At 41.8% G+C, this 16620-nt stretch overlaps 2 long non-coding RNA genes across 3 annotated transcripts; both read left to right on the top strand.

Annotated features, from left to right (window-relative positions):
• Positions 1-9503: 9503 nt before the first annotated feature.
• Positions 9504-10950, top strand: LOC137466478 (uncharacterized). The gene is made up of 3 exons (XR_010995189.1): positions 9504-9714; positions 10765-10821; positions 10937-10950. It is a non-coding gene; the product is annotated as an uncharacterized lncRNA (long non-coding RNA).
• A 195-nt stretch (positions 10951-11145) lies between these two features.
• On the top strand, positions 11146-12079 carry LOC137466482 (uncharacterized). 2 transcript variants are annotated; one of them, XR_010995193.1, is made up of 4 exons: positions 11146-11256; positions 11361-11491; positions 11565-11721; positions 11838-12079. It is a non-coding gene; the product is annotated as an uncharacterized lncRNA (long non-coding RNA). The 2 variants fall into 2 exon arrangements; XR_010995194.1 differs by lacking the exon at positions 11361-11491.
• The last annotated feature ends 4541 nt before the right edge of the window (positions 12080-16620 follow it).

A 16620-nucleotide genomic window follows, 5' to 3' on the forward strand; every position in this document is an offset into this window, starting at 1 on the left:
GCCTGTTATCCAGCTGTTAATGAAGCAAAGAGATTTTTTGTGCAAGAGCAATGTCACTGTGGCCTTACTGCCTGGGAAACACTGAAGCTGGAGTAACAAAATAAGACCTCTATACATGAGACCTCATGCTCATAATGCATAAAGCAGTTTGGTCCAGATGCCCTCTTCTGACTCCTAAGGAAAAATATCTTATGACAACAGAAAACATTTTGGAAACGAGGTCCTTGTCAGCATTGTACCAGCATAATATCACAAACTTATTAGCTGGTGTAATACTGATGACTGGTTTTCCTGCCAGCCATGGCACACGTGGGACAGTTTACCCTAAATAAAAGAAGTAAGAGTATTCAGTCTATGCCAACAAATACACAATTAGCAATGGAAAGCTGTAAAGAGTCACTTCTAAATTAGCCATGATTCTTGGGGAAAAGGTATTTACTCTAGTGATGTTAAACCTTTCTTTCAGTGTGCAGGCACGCTGAGCATTGATGAGGGCTGTTCGTGCATTGGAACCAAGCAGTACTTTCCAAAATGTTGCTAGAATCTCTTTAAGAGGGATTATGTGATACTAATCTTCAAGTGATTGGGATGAAATCAATGGCTGAAGGCCAACTTAGGTATCCTAACATGGAGCACTAAAGATGCAACTCTGGATGTGGATAATTGGGCACATTTCTAATTATAAGGAGATGAAAACTAAGGTTCAGCAATCAATAGAAGTTATTAGGAATATGAAATCCTAGTAAATAAACTATGGGTTTAAATTAATTCCAACGTAGCTCTATTGACAAGCATCATTCAAACAGATATCCTCCAGCAACTGCCTGCCGATTGGAGACTGGGTGATTTCTTGTGCCACCCCACTGCGTAATGCAATATTGAATGGGATAAACCCAACTGCTTCTAGTGTTACAAGTAATTCTGCCAGGATTAAACACCAAATAGCTTCTACCACAAACCTGTTGAAAATCCAGTGTACTTCCTGGTTATGAGGGTTTTTTATGCCACAGGGATGCTGTGCAGCAAATGGCCACAGAAAACACTCCACTGAGAATTAATAGAAGCACACAGAGGTGCTCTAAACTACATGGATTTTAAAAAAGCATTACAAAATTGTGTTACATAAAGGACTTCAGTTTCTACAGCTCTGGCATAATTTCAAGGAACATCCAGTTCAGAGTAACCCAAGTATGCTAAACTATTACTTGCAAGACTTGGCTGAAGAAAGCACCTTCAGCTAAGATTGGTTGAGGTCAGCTAGTTCTTCTGGTGTAGGCAGAAAGACAAAGAATTGCTGCATCAACCCAAGTCATTTCGGATTGACAACAAAGGACCTTGGCCCAGAGAATAACCACAATTTTTCTTACTGTTCCCTGCACATAAAACAAGCCAGGCATGCTACAAAATCCAGCATGTGCTGGTACAAGGTGAACTTACTCCAAAGTAGTCAGAGGCTGTGTGCTCTCATAAGAGGAAGAGGCCATTTCAGGCTCTTCATGACAGCTTTCTTGTTCCATGTAGGCACATTTAATTAAACTGGAAACCAAAAGATAGGCCTGACTTTGTAGGCAGGATAGCAGCAAAGACTTCAAAGCAAAAGCATTATGTTCTCCATTGTGCAAGATACAAGGGGAGGAAAAAAACATTCTTTCACTCTATCAAACATAATAAAAGACTGAGTTAAGAAGCAAAGAAAAAAATGTCTGGTTAATTTAAGGTGAAATCAGAAAAGAAAAAATACAAGGGCCATCCTGGTTCTCATAGTGTCATCACTCTTTCTGGGTTTAGATGGTACACTAGATACTCAGCAACTCTGAAATTGAGATCCAAAAATTGAATGGGGCCACATTGTTCCTTCTCACCACATTAGAAGTTCCATACTGAATCTCAAATAATCTGCAATTACAGTGCAGTTGCTTTAAGGGGTTGCTTTAAGGAGAACAACAATGCATTGCATAAAGTCTCATGGGCACGTGTATTAAGTAGCGAATGCATTTAGAAATTACAGGGTTATCCATGAGTCTTGTCGCCTTTTTTTCATTTTTCTCTTTAATCTATGTGCCCGAAAGATAGTGACATTAATAAAAAGAGCTCTGACCATTTCTTTCACTGGGGTGCTTTGTAGGAGAGTCAAGATCACACCAAGGACTCTGCCACATTCTGTGTGGAGCCTGGGTCAGGCTGGCATGGGCAGAGGGAACACGGATCTGGGAATACGTGGAACTGACAGGATGTTTTGAAAGCTTCTCTCTGTGCTCATGTACATTTCCCTTTCTCTATACAATCCAGCCAGTGGGCCCAGACAGATACCATCAGTGTGTCTTCCCAAACTCAATGATCTTAAAGGTCTCTTCCAGCCTAACTGATTGATTCTGTGATTCTATTCTTTCTGTGGGTGCAGATGTCGTACATTGATTAGTGTGAAAAATGAAAGAAAATAATTCTCTGCTCAAAGGTGAAGAAGGTTTTTTGGTGAATTGGCAGTTACTGTAATCCTGAAGAGCTCATACTCCACCTTCCCAGTGCTAGATTTCTAAGGAGCCCAGACAAATATGTTTCATATGGAAGGAGTTCTCTCAACTGATAGAAACAACCTCATACACCAGTGCTCTATTATTTTCTATATCCAGCTTCAAAACAATACCACAGACTGTTCTTTCTTTTCTTTTTTCTGATTTGTGAAGTGATTAAATGCCCCTTCAATTACATTTTACTCAACTTTCCATAACAATACCCCTGTTTTGAGTAAAATTTAAAGAAGACTGGAAGGCATTAAAAAACAAAAAAAAAAGAGAGACTAGGTAAAGAAATTCTGACAGGAGAGTTGATTGATGGTGTGTGTGCCTTATCTTTCACAGCTTATGTAATATATATATGAGAAATAGTTAGTTTGATAGTTAAAGAAACTAAATGCCTGTCGAGAATAAAATACATCAGGGACGCAGAACAATTCCTCATCTGGTTTGGCTATCATTCACTTTCCAGCCTACTGGCTGTCTCCCAGGAGAATTCATAATAGATCAGAGGCAACAATCTTCTCTCCCCAGGCCCCCACTGTTTCCTTCCTCCTTCCCCATTTCCTCCTTCTTTCCTGCTTTCACCATCTTCTCCATCTGAGTCTACCAGCTCCCTGCCCAGGGCTTTGTGAAAGGAGTGTGCAAAATCTACGAAGCTCTGGGAAAAACACATGGTGTGGTCACCAAGATGGGGATGAAGGAGAAGGGGCCAGTCCATGCAGCAAGCAAGGGCACTGAGCCATCCTCACATGCTGCTCACAGCTCCTTGCAGGCTGTGCTAGAGAGAGCAGAAGGGGACATGGGGGAGGCAGAAACAGAGTCTCTCCAGAGACTTGAGAAAAAAAATCATGGATTCAAAGCAAAGATGAAGCCTGAACAATGCAATAATTTCTGAATGAGCATTTTCTACCCAGCATTCCCTGTTCCCCTAAATTTTCTCTCTCACTATCTCTCCTCCTCACCACTGAAAAAAGACAAGCTTCTGCTGTAAGGAAGACAATGGGACAGGTCTATCCCAAACCCTTCTAGTACCATAGGTGTCCCATAACAATCTCTTGCAAAAGCATATGCTCGAAACAAAGCCAATATTAAAAATATGTGTTACAGGTAGGCCTGTACCTGTAGAGTGTTTGATGCATCATTGCTTTAGTTCCTTAGAAATTTCCAAGACTTGATTTATGGGAGTGAAGTATTGCACTGAACACTGGAGTTATTGCATTGAGTTACCCCCCATCCCCTTCAATTTTGTTCCCCTCTGCAAAAACTCAGCTACTATTTGAGATGCTGTAAAGAAACAGAAGGAAAGTTGGTACCTTTCAACGTCAAGGGAGGCTCTATGGTCTCAAATGGGCAGCAAGAATGACATTTGGCAGGACCATGGGCTTCACGCCAGAGATATACCGTCAATACAGCCAAGAAAAATACAGATAAATTTACCATGACAGAAAACTATGAAGTAAAACTCCACATGCTGCACCTCAAGAATTATGTTAGATCTAGTGGGAATGGGCTTTGAAGGTTTTGTCTGCACTGAGACTGCTCTGTAGAAACATTGCTGTTCTCCCTGAGTTCCTGAGAGACACACAGCTCTGGTGTCTTCAGTAAAGAGCAGGGACACCCGTACACCCAATAAGCAGGAGTGTCTCAACTGATAAGATACAATGGATCAGTGGGTGGCAAAACACACTGATCAGTTCTAAGGGCCCTTACAGAGATAGTTACAAGAAAAGGTTCTGACTCTAGAGCTGGGGAAGAAGCTCAGCTTGGATAAAGTGTGTCAGGATATTAGGTCTGTGAATTGGCATGGAAGGAACTGAAAGTGAAGGAAAACCAAGAGATTAATAAACAGACAGAAGAGAGAAATGGAAGTAGTTGGACAAGAGAAAGTACAAGGTAAGGAGGTGAACATAAGCAGCAGATACAGCTAGATTTTTTCCTGCTCACCAAGGAGTCTAGAGCTCAGATGAGAAATCCAACAGGGGCTACTGCAGTGTTACAGCATCTTTTCAATCAGTCTGGTATCACTTTTTGCACTGCCTGCACCACTGAAAGATCCTCCTTCTTTGTCTGCTTCTATTTCTTCCCTCTCCACCCTTTGGGGACTCTCTGCTTCATTGGAGGGGAAGGGCTGGAATATGCTCCCTTTTCCAGGAAAGTGCTGGAGCAGACAGCTGAGATGCCACAAGATGTCAATGGGGATCTTGCAGGTTACAGCTGAGTGAGGAGGGATGCAAGTGGCGTAGAAGACCACAGCCAAAGAGGTGCTGCATCCTAGGGGACAAACTCACTCAGAAACAGGGTTCAGCCCATCAGTAAGATCATGAGGGATGGTGCAAATACAGAGAAAATCCACCCTAAGCTGCATATCTCCCTGACATCATCATCATTGTGTTAGGATATGTCAGTATTGGGGGGGAGGTGTCAACACCACAAAAGAATCAAATGGCAGTGCCCAAATGGGACTGTCCAGTTCAACAAGGCAGAAGACACTGTCCTGGGAATTACCTGGTCTTGTGCCATTGTTTTCTCTAGCTGGATCACACAGAAGCTGCTATTTCACCTGACTGCAGCCTTCCAGAGCCTCACTTCCAATACTCAGTGATGTCTCCTGTCCTTCCCTGAGGCACACAACCTGGTAGGAGAAGTTGGAGTGAACTGCTCTAGTTTTCTTCATTATTCTCCAGGACATGGGGTAATCCATGCCCTCTTACCAAAACCTCAAGGCTGATGCAAGAGCCGTGTAAAAGGATTGCAGCCTGAAATTAAAATTTCCTTGCCCTCCTCTCAAGCACAAACTGAATTCAAGCCAGGCCATGTTTTTTCACAAATCTCTTTCCAACATCAGTTCAGTCTCAATCCCCTTGGCACAAAGCTGCGAGGACCATCTATTGCTAATAGTAACTGCAAGCTCCATGACAAAATCAGTCTCTCAATAGGAATGGAGAGCTTCACAATTATAAATCTAAGCATAGGCAGGAAAGGGAAAAAACAAGAAAATCCCATGATCTCATAGTTCCAACTGACTTTGGCAAGAGCTACAACCCAAATGCACTCAAAGCACTATCTGTCTATCAAAGCCTAATGAAACAAGCAGGAAATGGGAAGTCTCCTGACAGTTCAGCATTTGTATCTAAGAGGGCCATATCCTGAAGAGATAATCTCTGTAGCTGGTCACCTGAGTTTCAGGCATCCACAGGTGAAATCCATAACACAGTCCTAACCGCATCATCTTTAAGGAGAGGTTTTCCATTAGCTCTTTTCAGGAAACCTAGCAAACAGTTACACTGAAAGGCACCTCTTAAACACATTTACATAAGTAAGCTTTCACTTACAAAAAGCAGCCTCAGTCAATCCACTGGGGTTTCCCATCACCCCCTAAACTTAACAGCATATGATTGAAGAGCAATGGAGTAAGCAGCTTCTTCCCTAATTGCTCCTCCAAAGTGACTTTATGCATTGGGTGGTTGTAAGAAGTGGGGTTTCTCCTGCTCAGGTTCAGGGAACTTGAGGCTGGCCTAAGGGCCAGCTTTCTTAAGGAAGTTCATTACACCAACTCCTACTACATTATTTATCCTTTGTTTGCTCAGCTCTTTTAATTGCTTTTTTACAAGTATTACACTGCCTGCAGCCCTCCAGGGAGGACATATGCTTCTGTACCTCCTGTCCTGTGGTGCTAGGCTCTACCCTTCAGATGCCTGCTCTGTGTGTTCCCTCAGGGAAGTGAAGGCAGCCCTTTGGGGCAGACATGAAAATTCAGATGCAGTGAGAAAATGGGACAATGCATGACAGTGTGTCTGTCAGCAGACCTGCTCTTTCTGTATGCTCACTTGTGCTGCTCCTAATTCACCTTCCCCCAACTGCCTTAGAAGCAACATCATCCTCTTTCTGAACAGAAGAAGTCCAAGGATAGACAAGAATTAGTGCAACAGACAGTGTTTAAGACCCTGTGTTCTGTGAGCCATCAACATCTAGCACTTGGCTTATCACTAGATGTCAGCTCTTAAAATTGCAGTTATGAAGAAAAGCAATTTTAAGTCATTATCATAGGCTTTCTAAAGTGCATTTGTTTCCTTCAACCCCCGTCCTCCTTCTCTCAATGTCTATGCAATTGAATTTATTGGGACAGCCTGTCTTTGTAGGCAGGAAGAAATAACACCCATACAAGGCTCTGCCTTCTTTGTACTCATCAAATGATTGCTCCAGTGCACTTCTTTTTATTATTTTCTTTTAAACAGCGAAGCAGGCAGGATTGAGGGTGAAAATCTTTTCCTAGTGTTCCTCTGGGCTGATGGGGCTCCAACGTGCCTCAGCAGCAGGGCTTTTCCTAAACCATGCTGCTGAAAAGTGCATACCACACTGTAATGCAGTCGCTATATATAGTCTGTAAAGAGCTTTTGGAAACCAGGAGGAAAAGAGCTATTTGATGTACAATAAATTATTAATTGTTATTAGTTACTATTCTGACAGGTTTCTGTTGCTCAGCTACCTTCCACCCCCAATTTGGGGGAAGGGTAGCTTCTCCCCCTTCTAGATTCTCTCCATGACCCCCTTGCTCTGGGCCCACTTTGGGACTGACTGTCTCTGCATCTTTCTTCCCCTTACTGCCTGAGAATGGACTGAATCTCAGCCTTCCTTCAATTTCCCCAAACACACAGTGTTGGAAATAACAGAGCAGTAGTGCCTTAGAGCACTCAGCGCTATAATCTGCATTCTGCCTTCACATTAAAAGCAGGATGACACACAGCTACCCCCTTGTGTTGGTCCCAGTACCTTATGTCTGAGAACAGAGTAGTAGTATGAGCCATTTACCCACAGCATTTCACCCCTTCTTGCATTTATTATATGCCTGGAAAAGCACAGATTCCTTTTTGGGGTACGTTTAGGCTCATGTGCCTCTCATGTTGCAAACAGCCTTGCATGAGATTGCTGTGTGCCTGCCAGCTTTATCCTGTATGGAAGGGCTTTGTATGTGGAACACAGGTATGGCACAGGTGAGAGGCAGCTGGGAGGCAGTGCAGCTTCTGCCAGGATGAAGCAGAACACAGCTCAAGGTCACCCATCTTCTTTGCTTGTTTAATTGGACTGTGGAAACCTCTCACCTGTTTGTGAGGTTACAGCTCTAAAACATACTTTTCATTGAAATTCTCTGAGATGAACTTAAACCCACTACACCTCCCTTTACTCAGCTCTCTCTCTGACATGCACATGCCCTGCAAAACACAAAGCAATGTTCAGGGCAGGATGAAGCAACTGGGATGTTAAAGCTGCCACTGTGTGACTGTGGGATAACTAAAACCCAAGCTCTGTGCTGAGCCATTATGTGCTTGGCCTCATAAGCATGTGTCCTGAGTCATGCCAGCCCCCAAGTGAAAACAGGGAAAATACTCACTTGCCCTTGTCTGCAAAATAATCAGTCTTCAAATGCTCCATACAAAATGAGAAGTGATACTTTCTCCACCAGTACAGGAAAAAAACATTAATTTTTTCACGAAAATTTCAAAATATCACACAAGACAAGCACAATATAGGGCAAGGCTCTGTAAGTAAGCAGCTTGGAGTCACAAGTCTTTCAGGCAGCAAAGAGGCATGGTACAGGCTACCTTGAGCATGAACAGCAGCTCCATCTAGCACATGCCCCAGATAATTGTGTCTATTTGCTCATCTCATCATTTGAAACAGACATGCTACTCAATTTACAGGGAAGCAGGAGAACTCTTGCCTTTACCACACTATGAAAAATATACCCCATTGTCAGCCATGAGTGCAGCTGCACTACTGTGAATATGATTTATCTGCCAGGGCTGATGAAGACGAACAAGCTTTGGTGTGATTTCAAAAGCCAGGATAAAAAACCTGCCAGGGTGAGCTGGGGAAGGGGAACACAACCATCTATTTCATCCATATTCTCATGTGCATCTCTACATGTGGCAAATGTGCATGCAGGAGCAACGAAGATTGCAATGGAGGTGGATGTACACATAAGGAAGCATATGAATGTTTTCCATGTCAGTTGTTTGATATAAAGCACTTAAGAGAGGTTTTAGAAAAGGTTTAGAAAAGCTTTTCTAGACAGATGACCTGACTTGGACAGTTAATTCCAGACTTCCTCAAGCCAAGAACAAGTAACAGGAAATACCTTCACCTACCATTGGAATCATGAAGATTAATTGCAAGAGAGGGTGCATTCCACCTTTGTAGAGAAAAGGATGCAAAAGAATAACAAAGGCAGAGGATCAGCATTTTTACACCCCTATTCCAGAAAAACCATGGGGAATATTTTTCATTTAATTCTAGAGAAATAACCCATCTCTCCAGAGTACGTGTCTATAGTTCTTGCTTCTGCATAGAGCTCATTGGAGTATAAAGAAGAAATTCAGAAGTAGAAACGAAATAGATTTATTCTTTTTTAAAGTAGGAAACCTTAAACATTGCAAAAGGTTACAATGATTTAGAACACCCAGTCTGAGCGGCCACGCTTGGCTGTTCCCTGAGTACGTGTGAGGTGACTCAGCACACAGGGCTCTTGCGGTGGCCAGAAGAATTGTGCTGCTTGCAGCCTCTTGCATTTCCCTGCTGCCTTCACGAGAGGCGCACGAGAGAGAATTACCTGTTTGCCATTAGGGGACATGGCACAGAGCAGCTCCTGCTTATCTGTCGCAGGAAAGGCAAGGGCAACGTGGACAGAGTGGCTGCTCCCCTGTCCCGTGTGAGAGAAGATATGTCAGCCATGAAGCTCATTTTTCTTAGTCTGAAAATAATTTATGACCAGACTAACACTTTTCAAATTTGCTGGTATGAATAGCTTGAATTGAGAGCCTCAAAGACTGTCTAGTCCCTTGTATGCCACTACCCTGCAATAGGGTTGTACATATGCATCTACCTATAATAGGTTGCTACCTTAGCCTCTCCGGGCTTTGCCATTTCAATTATATTATTATTGTCAAGCTGTGGGTGTGCACAGTCTCCCCCTTGGGCAGACTCTGTGGTGTCACTATCAGCAAAATCTAATTGGCTAGCAGCATTCTGTTATCTCTATGAAGTAGCTGTCACAAAGGTGACACCAGAGTGTCAACACGACTGATTGGATGGCATTGTGAAAAGTAGTTACTTGGCGTATAGTCTGCTTTAGCAGGAGATAAACTAAATTGCAGAAGATCATCTTCTTTGTACACACACAGATCACAGAGATGGGAAGAAGGTACTCACTCAGTCACTCTAATATCAAAATTGCCACAGAGGAAGAGAGCAAAGCCCAGAGTGCCTCTAGGCAGCCAGGAGCCAGGTTATATCCCTGCACTGAAGAGATCTCTTGTCATCCTCTTTCATCAGCTACAGAACTTGGAGAAACTGTGTGGTTATTATGGAAAAATTATAGTAAGTGAATGGAAAACCAAGCATTGTCATGGCAGAAACTGGGCTAAAACTACTGTCAACCAAATCCTTCATTGATTTGTTGGCCCACAGCATTCCACATTAGGCTGGGAGGAAAAAAAAAAGTCGTAATGACATACACACAAGGGGAGCAAAGTAGCAATGGTACAGTTGTATTAGATGGGTTCAGGTTGCCGTTATATGTGGTATACAACAGAAAATAAAGCTTTTCCTAAAAATACAGTTATTGTGAGAGCCATTTAGATGAGATAGACGCATGAGTGTCCAGTCTCATGACATACTCTGAACAGCAAGGATATTTAGTGAAGTATCACTGAGCTTAAGCTAGGCATAATAGTTTCAAAAGGCACAAAGTCAAGGATCAGTTAAGCAAAGCAGAACACACATTGGCTTTCCCTTGTGAAATAATGTCTGGCATATCATTCTCTCTAGTTGCTCCAATCACATAGATAATCTGAAAATATTTTGATATTATTATTCAAGTTGACAGTTATGAATGAGCAGGCACATAAAGAAAACTTCAGCTGAAGCTGTGGTTGTCAGTGCATTTAGGAGTATGGTATAGAGTTGTGTTGTTATTGAGAAAAGGTGCAAGGGAACATCAAACAACTTGAATGGAAGCAAAAAATAGACTCACTTGGACAAATGCAATCCTCAGTGCCTCTCCTCTAAGCCAAGAGGAGCTGACAGTGAGGTGCAAGATGGGGAATGCATAAGATGTACACAAGAAGACTTCTCAGGGACTGTAGTTACAGTTCATTATTTTGCTTTCACCATAGTCAGTCAACAATATCACTTGTTAGGATTATTGAGAAAACACTCTCCAACCTCTTGATCCTTAAATTCCAATTATCAGTACTATTGAAAACTGTTTCATTTCCAGTGCTGCCCTGCCTACAAAAGAATGACAATGGTAACATGTTTTCATCATCCCCTGGTTCATACTGTCTGAATTAAAGTGCATTTATGATATGTGAATCAGAGGACTAGAAAAAAATGTAGCCACTTAAAGCCTGCTCTCTCATCAGTCCAGGCACCAGCCGCTTTCAAGTGGCTGAATACGGATCTGAGTCCCACTTGTGGAGTAGTAAGATACGAAGCAGGTGAAGGAGAAGAGCAACTTCTGATCTACCACTGTAAGAGACAGCAGACCCCAGGCAAGTCCACTCTTTGGCTACAAAGCCGATTTGGAAAGTAAATTCTGGGGGAGAAGCAAAGATTAATTTCTTTTAAATAGCATCCAGAGATCCTACAGCTTCCCATTCTGAATCCTCCCTTATTATCCCTGCAAAAGAAACAATGAAGATATTCTGTACACAGCTGGTAACAGAGAGATCCTACACCTCTGGTGAGTCAGGACATTCAAGGCAGAACAGTGAATTTCCTTTCACATCTCAGCTTTTAATCGTGTCTAAATTTCTCAATAAGCATCTTTGTTTTCCTGAACTTCAGCACGACTAGATCACTTGTCAGCAGAAAATGCTTCTGGAGGAAAATTATATGTCATTTGGAAAACATTTCCTAGCAGTGGAAATATTGAGAACGTAAAAAAAAAAAATCTAGTTTCTTCAACACCATCAAAGGTTTATCCATTAAGAAGAAGACACGTTATGTCTGTAAAGTCTGTATTTGCTTTATTCATTGTTTTCCCTTCAGAAAGATCTATATGCAGGATTCACTCCTGAAAGGATAGCAAGGCCCTTTCTACAGTAAGACAACGTGCTCTGTATTGATGTAATTGCATTGATGCCAACTTTTTCAATGTAGGCAGTGCTTCAGCTGACTTTGAAAAACACTGCATCTCTCCAACAGGGTAAGTTTGCTGGAGGTCATGTGGAGAATGAAACCTCAAAAAACTTGAACTTTTATGCTAGTTCCTCAATATGGCAGGAATGTTAACTGACCTTATATTTTTCTTGTGCATGTCAGACAATATTCCAGGACTATAGATAGAGGTGAGGGATTTGCTATGCCATGCTTGGGTGATAGCTTCCTCTAGATGGAGGGCAGTGGAAAAAGAAGAATTGAGGAATTGATGGTGGTTTCTCCTAGTTCCCCATCAATGTCAGATTCAAACCATTTGATGTCATTAGAAGTGAAGCAGTCTCTTGTCATTTTTTTCCCATTTATATTGCCCCTCCAAGCAGACAAAATAAAGGAAGGAAATTAAAGCTCTGGAGGGCTTCTCTTCCCTCCTTTTTTTTGTGCTTCTGTCATTCTATTTGACTGTTGTTCTTCTTCTTGACTGCTCAGGAGCTGTCACCTTGTATAGCATCCAGGGGGTCTCTGGCAATTCAGTGACAAAAAAATAATATAGTGGGGAAAAAGTCACATAAGAGGCATTTGAAAAAAAGTGGTGAAGCCAACATTAAAAAAAAAAGCAACAAAAAATCAACAAGAAGAGGGAAGCAATGGGTTTGGAATGGTTACAGTTGTTACTGTGTTCTGGAAATACCAGTAATGATGAAGTAGAAGCCATAAATTTCTTTGAAACCCTCTATGACCCTTTCCCTATTCTCCGTCACTCTGGAGATGAACTGTGTGCATTGGAAGTTTCTTTCTCAATTCCCCCTACCCCACCCTCTTCCTTTTTCCTGTGATTTGACAGATACAGTAACCTTTGTGCTTTTTATTATACACCCAGGAAATAAAATTCCACTCAGTTAAGCCAAATTGTGAGTGGCAAGGCAGCCATCAAGTCAGGTGGACTAACAGTGCAGCAGCTCAGAAAATCCAAATCAGGCAGGTTCTACACTCCATCATGAGTTGAAGAACTGCTCCACTGTCCTTTTCCTGCCCTGGCTCCTGCCCTTTCATCTAACAGTAACCTGCAGCTACCTAAATTGGTCCAAACCCAACAACCAAGGTCCTGTATCTCCACCAGTCAGGCTTAGGCAGAATGACTTGACTCTTTGGCTTGGAGAAAAGGTCACAGGTCCCCATCTGTGAATACACAGCTTTATGGAAGCACCTAGAGTCCCAGAGGACATATGAGACAGATGAGGTCAATCACACTAGAGCACTGGCATTACATGTTAAGGCAGTTTTGGATTAAACAGAATAATGGGAATCACAGAGGCCAGTTCTCTGTGTTTTGAAAAGTCTGGCATGTACAAGGACTTCCAGAGTGATCAATAAAAATGCCCATAACTCTGTGCCTCTATCACTAACAAAAACAATGTAAAATACTGAAATGCCAGTTATAGGGCATCTCTGAATTAAAATCCTGAGCCTCTGTAGAGGTGAACTGGGGTGAAGACTAAAAAAAGAGGCACGGTGTTCACTGGACAAGAACTTTCAATACACTGTGTAGCCAGCGGAAGAACAGCTCTCATCTCTCCACCATAATTCCTTTCAGTTCACCAGCTCATGAGCATATCAGAAGTGCCTGACAGGCAAGTCCCCTCACTCCTGAGGTCTACCAGCCTTCTGTGTGAGAAGAAGGTGTGAACACCCTTGCAATGATTTGATCTGCCTTTGAGAAGCTGATATTCCTCTCAGTCTAGATTTCCTTCAGGGAGCCATTCACTGGATTCCTTGTGTGTGCACGGGGCCTCCCTTTGAACCTTATGCTGCCATCATTGAGAGAGCTGAGCTCCCTGGCCTGAGAGATGCCCACTATATGAGAACTCCTGACTTAGTGGAATTTTTGTGTTGGGTAGACAGCGTGTGGGTAAAAGAGTGAGCAAATGCTGTTTCTGGGCACTTTTGGCCATAAATCTTGTGCCACAGGATCAAGTGAAAGAGGTAATAAATCTCTTAAGGCTTGTAAGACACAGTGCCAGATCCAGCCCTTGGAAAAAGGAAGTACAATTCCATTGACTGCCAACACCTGTTTGCATGAGACTTTATCACATTTCCTTTCACTATCCCCAATACCAATAGCTTGTCTGCTTCAACTGTTTCTGAAGTAAATGTTGCTCTGAAAAAAAGAGCAGCAGGCTAGAGATGGACAGAAAATGCTATTTCCATACTATTTTCTCATGTTGCCAAAAGCTTTTATTACACAGCACACATAATACATCTAGAGGCAGAGGAGGCTCAGGACAAAGCCACCATGTCTGCATAGATATCCTTCATACTCTTTCTGCCGATACCTCTAGGGTCAAATTCTCTGGCTTGACTTAGAGTATCCTTCAGGCATCATGACAGTGGCCCCATCGACACACCAAAAGAATTAATGCAGCACTTCCAGACCTTTAAGCACCTCTGGAGTTCCCCTGAAAGGACATGGATGGCCCCTTGTCAGAGATTATTTCCATCTATAAGAACCTAATTTTGTGAGAATATACACCAGAAAGTTACAGATGGTCTAGATCATCACACATCTCCCATTGCTGCTCTTTCATGTACAAATACTCTCCACCAAAACCACTTTGAGCAGCCGAAAGTATCCAGATACACTCAGTAGAATGCTAATAGAGTGAAGTTGATCAGATGACCTCAGTGACATTTATGGCTTTTACACATTCAAAGGGAACTCTTCACTTCCAGAGCCACAAGAGCCAACCAGGGAAGATACCTCAGCATAAATTCCCCAGCAGGCATGTGTGAGACTGACGGGCTTCTGAGTCAGCCAGACAATGAGTCATTGCCCTCTGGAGGGAAAAAAAAAAAAACAAAACCTGTCAAAGTTGTTTTTCGAAAACAAGAGGAAATTGTTCAAGTTTAACAAATAGGTAGGCATTTGGCAGATTGGGAAAGTTCTTGTTCCTGTATTTGCTACCTCCCACATCCCAGGTGAGTGCTCTAGCAGGCCTACACAGCCAATCTCCTCCTCACTTGATAACTATTGAGACAGCTAATACAAAGCATAATAGCCCCCCTCCACCACAACTCCCCTTCGGCAAGACTAAGAAAATACTTCAACTGGTGGGCAGGAAAAAAAAAAAAAAAAACCACAAGAAAACCTAAAGTATCTCTAAAAAAGCCTGAGAAAAGTCTTGGCTTCTAGGAACAGGGCTAGAGTAAGGGCTTCTATGTAACTTCCAGCTTCCTTGGTTAAATCCTTGGCCATTGCTGTTTGGTTTTCAGGTCCAGTGGGTCTTTTTCATCAAATATTCCCAAATGAGATCAAAAACTCCTTCCAAAAATGTTACATTAAAAAAAGAAAACAGAACATTCTTGTGATTTCACAAACTGAAAGTCTTCAATACACAACTGTTTGAAAAATTCCCCATATTGCTTCTGTGAAAGATGCTCCAAGAAACAGCAGTGGTACAAATATTATAAATACCAAGTATCCAGGCTACAGGTAAGCGAGAGTTAGATATAAGAGACTCTGACCTTGTTTCTGAATCTCCATATGCCATACTCATTCACTGTGGAAGCATTCAAACAAGCCAACAGTTGTTCCTTTTCTTTTTGCCAAATAATAAATCTTTCAGACAGCCTCACTGGAATTATTCATACATGCAAATGGTCAGCTACTGGAATGGGTTTCTTTGTAGGTTGTTGTTGCTCTTCATATTCCCTGGGTTTGAGGCATCCCCTCATAGCACCCTCTGATGAAATGGGAAGACAAAATCATCTTTTTAACTTCACAAGGGAGCATTAAGTTTTGTTACACAAAAAGGAGAAGAGAACAGTTGACTGTCCTCTGGAATTATATAGAGGTAACAGCTCTTTTCTTTTAAAGGCTAGTGGTTTGGAAATCAATTATGATACAGAAAACTGAGTGCCAAAAATAAATTGCTGGGTTTATTGGAGAACTAATAAGACCAAAAGAGTGCTGTGGACTTGGATGGGACTGGGCAATCGTGATCAAGGTAACAGGGCAAGAATCAAATATTTTCATCTGCTAATACCTTTGGATTGAATTTTTACCAAAAACTTCATAACACCCTTCACCATTACAACAAGAAAAATATTAAGGAGTTGAGAAATCACAAGCCGAAAAAAGTTTTGAAGATAAAAAATCCTTCTTGATCTTGAAAATAATTTGGCTAAGAAACTGCTTCCTTCTGCTTGATGTCTTTCATTGCAGGTCTCAGAATATCAAAGGGAAGCAGTCAAATTATGATGACTGGAAAGAGCCATTATTTAAGCTTGACCATTAAAACAGAGAACAGGGATTAAGGCCAGCTGGGTTTACAGATAAATTTGTAGCAAATGATGTTACTGTAAGCAAAGTCAGTGCTGACATCCAACCATGTTCAGCTGAAGAAGCAGAGACTCATTTATGCTTCTAAAGGCACCAGAAAACAAAAGAAAAGCACAAAAACACATACCCTCCTTTTTTTTCTTCCTTTAACTAGCTGCAACAGATATTTGTCAAACTTGGATTTTTTTTTTTTTTTTTCTAAGAAGAAATTCAATAACTTTCTCAGGCAATATATTTTACTGCATAACTATTCTTACTGCTAGAAAGTTATTCCTAACATGGAGCAAGAGGATCTAGGTTACAATTTAATCCCATCATTTCTCATTCTTTCCTTGGTGGATGTGGGAAGCAGTCTTATCTCCACAGATACTGAAGGTCTAACAGCAAATTCAGCTTTCCTTACTGTCAGGCACAGACCTTAATTACAAGATGATTTCAACTCTTACACTATGCATATTTATTGCACATGCCAAAGACGACTGCTTTGAATGAATGGTTGTGAGGATTTTGTTGAGGTAAAGAAAACAAATTGTCATTGCTGGCATTACAGCACACGAAACATTTTTCACACACCCTCATAAGTATTCCATACACATATATATATATATA

The sequence above is a fragment of the Anomalospiza imberbis genome, chromosome 2, assembly GCF_031753505.1.
Source record: "Anomalospiza imberbis isolate Cuckoo-Finch-1a 21T00152 chromosome 2, ASM3175350v1, whole genome shotgun sequence".
NCBI lineage: Eukaryota > Metazoa > Chordata > Aves > Passeriformes > Viduidae > Anomalospiza > Anomalospiza imberbis.